The sequence below is a fragment of the Sitodiplosis mosellana genome, unplaced genomic scaffold (assembly GCF_009176505.1).
Source record: "Sitodiplosis mosellana isolate CC-2019 unplaced genomic scaffold, AAFC_SMos_1.0 Smas_scaffold_18, whole genome shotgun sequence".
NCBI classification, from domain to species: Eukaryota; Metazoa; Arthropoda; class Insecta; order Diptera; family Cecidomyiidae; genus Sitodiplosis; species Sitodiplosis mosellana.
The window spans coordinates 1,814,019-1,819,683 of NW_022595260.1; the positions used below are offsets into that span (position 1 = coordinate 1,814,019).

Here is a 5,665-nt window from a genome sequence, read left to right on the forward strand (position 1 = left end):
GGTGTAAAGGATTTTTTAGCATCATTGTTTATTTTTTTATTCGAAAAAAAGAAATGTCGGTACACAAAATGTGAACGGGTCAAAAAAACGAATAGAAAAAATGCCATAATTTCATCCTTAATTTAAAATTTGATCGGAAGTAAAGGATGAAATTTCAGTTGAAATCACTTAAATCATGCGCTGCATAAACCGACATTGTTCACAGAGAACCAGACGTTTCTTTTTTCTGTTTGGATTTTTTTTCTTCAATACTCGGAAGTTTGGTTGATATTGACGCGTCAGTCAAATTCTGATTTGATCTTGAGTTTATAATTGAATTTGTCTGTGTCACCACGGAAGAGGTTCCGTACACATGTCTCATTTCATAGTTCACGATGCGAATAAATAATAATGGGAGAGTCACTTTTTTCCTGAATGGAAAAAAAGGTCCGAGTTTATGCAGTGCATTCGAGAAATATCCAACTACGAAACCATTGACTATTTGCTGGAACAATGGTTGTTTATGTTTTTTCACTCTTTTGTGCGTACGCACACGATAAACCCCTTGCGCATAAATTTGAATAATAAATTAAAAAACCCGAATGACGGTAGCGCATTGAAAAAACTATTTAACAAGCAACTCATACGCACTGTGAGCGACCCATACAAAGACACCGCGATTTTTTTTCTCGTCGCTGAGTGTGACCCATGTCATTTTTTCTACGTTTTGTTCCACACGCGTATTGAATTTTCAATCTGTGGGTAGTTTTGTGATCGTACAGCCACACATGGACGGCACACACACAATTGTTATAAAAAAAGAGTTTGTATGCATTTCGATTCGGTTGGAATGGTGAAAAAAAGGATAGGGGTATTCGTGCCATTTTACATTGTTGGAAAATGAATTTATTATTCCATTGGTTCACTATCCTGTCGCTCGTTCGTATTTGATTTAGTAATGCGCAGCGCGTCCGTCGAACAACATTGAAAACATCCAATTTCAAAATGATTTTTATAGATGCGCCCGTAAAATGCATACAATCTGCATCTGCGTTCTTTTGTTTAATGGCTTCAATGGCTGTAAACGGATCATAAAGAGTTGACAATGCACACCATGATCCATGATACGAAAAATGTAAATGAGTTTTCATTGAAAAAATTCACTGCAACAATGATAAATTTGCATCGACCTCGTACGCATTTGCACTTTAATCGCTGCTTATTGTCGCGAGTTTCACAATTTGAATTTATGATCGTATCGAATTTTCGGAATGGTTCATCGGGCAATGAATGATGAATAGTCCTTATTTATACAGAAATCAGTTTTAATAACGTATTTTAAATCGGAATTGCCATTCTATATTCGCCATTCATTGTATTAACGAAAAATAACAGTTTCACTTCCGCTTCGGGTTTAAAATCAATTATTCCCAGTTTGTGGTTACTTCATCATAACACCACAATATCCGCTAATTACGAAACACTTTCATTCCAGAATAACTGCTGTTTTAGATTTTGAATGCGTCATTTTCTCATTTAATTTTCATTATATTTCTCACCTTGAAATGGATCCTTTTGTTTACGGACCCAGCAATGTGAAATGAATTCACACATCAAACGGTGATTTCTGAATGTTTTTCTTTGCTTTGGCCTAGAAGACAATGTCAGAGGAAATGAAGAATTTGATACAAAGAAAGACTCGACCAAAGGATCGTTTTTTAACACCAACATAATGACGTACGTTGACCATCTGTGGATTTAAAAACGCAGACCAAGTCTGTGTGAGGGAGAAAAATTGGATTTGATTCATGATGAGTGAGGATTTTTAAAAAAAATGTTAACATCCGTTGATGATATGGATTGAAATGTTTACAAGTCGAGGCGTGTTGATACCAATGTTATCTTAAATACTTCTCGAAAAAGCAGAATACTTATGAAGCTTAGTTTCGTCAAATGAATCCAAAAATCAGCATGATAAAGACGGACAAGAATGAGTATTTTCACATATTGTTCAAATGGTCGACGGTTATTCGATCACTGTTATTGTTGTCGATTTCCGAGCCCAATGAAAATGTGAACAAGAACATGTACAGTTATTTCGGCTCCGTTTTTAAGCAAATAAAAAAAGAAAAATGAGACGAACCGAATTCACTGAATTGAATTGGGTCAGGTTGTTTTCTAAAGACGTAATAATAAATGGTAAAACTAGCTGAGAATGAATAGAAAAATTATGTAATTCGATCAATAAACCGTGCATGTGCATTTCCATCGGAGTTGGATTGGATCGACTATTGAATTGGAAAACTATTGCACAATGACGATGTGGAAAAAAACCGTCGAGCCTTCGATTTAATTTACCTGTTCGATTGGTTCGGCGTCGCATTGCATTTCTTTCAAGTAGACGTTGTTTTGTTGCTGCTGCTGCCGCTGTTGTTGTTGTTGTTGTTGTTGTTGTTGTTCCTGTCCATTTTGAATAGATGAGTTGTTAAATTTGAGGCTCATTATTACCTTGCCGAACGTCTGGCAATTTTGAATCGTATTTCATATTGTACGGAGAATAAGGTAACGTTTTTGCAGGAAAGTGGAAAAAGAAACTTCCCATCGATACGGGCGCTTTATTAACAGACAGCACAAAGAAAATCTAGAACAAAATAGAGAAAGAAAAAAAGCAATGTGTCTATTTTTAGTTTATGATTTGTACGAGCGTTGGTAACTCATTGTTTAATCGATATCAAACACTGTTTCGACAATGCTCATTGCCTGCACCGACAATTCGGTCTTTTTTCATGGACGACGATGCTGTCGCTGTCGTGATATTTGGTTACAAGTAAATTCAATTTAATGCGGATCGTTTGTTCTGTTGACAATATTGCGAAATTACACATTAAATTCGCAAAGCGATTTCGCTGTCAAAGACGCCAACAACAAAAAATTGCATATATGTGAAATGAGAGCAGCGTTTCGGTGCGAATCAGTTGAACATTTGTTTGAACAATGAAAATTATGCAATAATTAAGAGCTTGTGACTCTGGAAATTGTATCACGGCCAAGCAATAAAAATCCTGTCTACAACTATAAATGGCGAATTGCTTAAGTGAAATCTTTGAAATCAATGGGGTCGGATTTGTCGACATCGTCGATCGTGTGAAAAATGCCGAGTCGTTCCGGGCAGTGCAATTGCATACTGCCACAGCAAGCGGCAGCTCACAAGAGATATCCGAAAACGATGGTGACTTCACGAGGAAATAAACAGAAATTGCAGAAATAAAATTACATGACGTTAAATACTTTAACATCAGCAAACAGCCAAAAGTGCTCTCGCAAAGCAATAGAGAGTCAATGGGACCGAATCAAGAGAAAAAGGAACGCGGGCGCGCGCGAGTGGAATCTAAGCGGCAAAACAACAGCAATAAACATACAATTTCAACAAATGATATAATGGTACACAATATTTTGTGTGTCATTTTTGGTACGGGCTTCGGCTGCTGTTGCTTCAGCTTTGTGCCGTGTGGCTCTCTCTTTCGCTCTCTTCGCCCGATTCCTGCACATTTTCACAGATATTTATTTGATTTGTTTTTAAGTGGCCCTTTTTTACACGATCTGCAAATAAATTTATTTAAATTCAAGCGATGAAGAAGCAAATAAAAAGACAACCAACAGCAACAACAACGTTAGCAAACGACCAAAAAACGCGAACAAACAATAAATACACAAAAGAGAAAAGCAAACGAAACAAAACGAGAAATCCAGCCGAACCGATGAAAGAAAAACGAAGTTCGTATTTTGCACGAGACCATTTAATACACACGCGCTCGCGATAGAACTGCATGGCAATCTCAAGTCTATTTTGCACACTCACACATTCCGAAGCGGCAATCGCTCAATGAGCGCGATAATCGCAACCAGGATAGGCAAACATACGAACTGCTCAGCATTCTCTATGTGCTACCAATAATCCGAATATTATTATTATGGATAACTCCAGACACCAAATGAGCCTTGCATATTATATTGCCATGCAAACACTGTTCATTTCGATGTTTCTCACTCATTGCTTGTCTGCGATTTTGTCTCTCTGTCTCGGTCTCAGACTCGACCAGAAAATGTTTTTGTGTTTGTTTTCAGTTTCGGTTCGGGTTTTGATTTTATTGCCAGCGCGCAAATCTCCAAAATAAATTTTCCAATCGTGGCACAAGAAGGAAGAAAGCCACAACAGATATAAAGCGCGACGTAAGAGCGTTTGTACCGAACAAATAGCTGCGAACCGGTGGAAACGGCAGCAGCAGCAACAGTCACATTAACTAAATGCAATATACGTGAACTGTGCTGCACATAAAATTGTTATGTTCTAACATTTTGTCGTCTCGAAAATTAAGTAACGCCGCGACAATACAACATACATTACTTTAGCTCGACACGACCCACAAAAAATAGCAACAACAACACCAGCAGCACACATATTTTGACTAATGGAAATTGTGCTCCAGGTCTAGCTTTGCAAAGGTGCTTCTGACAACGAAACACATACATATGACTGTTTTTCTTTTCTTTTTTCTTCTGTTCTTCTGAAGTTTTTTTTTGCATTTTAATCGCGAATCGAAACAGATACAAAAAAACACGCACCAAATGAGACAATCATGACGCGTACCGAGGCTTCGATTCGACGCACGAATGCCCAATCAGGTATTCTATTCGGCTTGAATTATGTGCATCGCTGTGACAAAGACGATCGAAAAGGTTTGGCAGAGAGAGTAAGAGCATGTAAAAAAATCCAACAGAAGAAGGAACATTAACACGATGTAACATCAATTTGGTCGAAAAAGACCGTGTAAATGCAAATTAGGCGGAATGCTTAACAATTTTATTATGTTTTACGAGTTCGGTTCGTGTGCACAGCACTCCTTGTTCACTTTTTAGCTCCTTTGAAATCAAATCTCGTTGTTGGCCATTTACATTCAATCCATTGGACAAAATGAATCGAGCGCGCTTGGAATACTTTTTAGGAAGCAAAAATGCTGGAAATCCAAAATCGTGCCGGGCTGATGACGTAGATCAATTGCAAAGGCCAAAAATTCCTTAAGGTTTCAATGCCGGAAGAAAAATTTCGAAATGTAAAAAATCGAAGGCGAGAAAAGCAAATGTTCAAATGTTTAGAAGAAAAAACAAATCAACAGAACTGTAGAAAAAATCACCATCCCGTTTGGAAATGCACAAAAAACCATTTCTCACCATTCTAATTTTCATGTGATTCTCACCGTCATACATACAATTTCACATCACCCTAAGTCTCCGTTAGGCTCATCTAAAGATAGAACTAGGATGAAAAACCAACAGATCTACGGACAGTGTGGTTTCCAATGATTCTGAAGGAGATGAAATGAAAAAAACTAAAATCCATCAAATTGCAAGTTCAGGCTTGACTGATCATACGGTACATCTTCTTCTTCTTCTTAATCTTAATGGTTGAATTTTTTCACGTTCATTCTTTGGCACTAAATGTTTACCGAACGGAACTAGAAAAAATAAACGGTGAAAAAAAATTATTAGTGAGACTCGTTTCTTCCAGGACCTTTGATGTGACCCTTCACAATACGATGCGTTAAAAAAGATGCTCAAAAAATCGTAACCGTAAAGAAATCTAATACGCACACAAACCCCGTGAATGACGGGCATAAAAGAAAGCAGT

At 37.4% G+C, this 5,665-nt stretch overlaps 1 long non-coding RNA gene across 1 annotated transcript; it reads right to left on the minus strand.

Annotated features, from left to right (window-relative positions):
- Window positions 1–1,611: 1,611 nt before the first annotated feature.
- Window positions 1,612–5,462, minus strand: LOC129568322 (uncharacterized). The gene is made up of 3 exons (XR_008687938.1): window positions 5,209–5,462; window positions 2,338–2,620; window positions 1,612–1,729 (listed from the first exon to the last, which is right to left on the minus strand). It is a non-coding gene; the product is annotated as an uncharacterized LOC129568322 (long non-coding RNA).
- Between the last annotated feature and the right edge of the window lie 203 nt (window positions 5,463–5,665).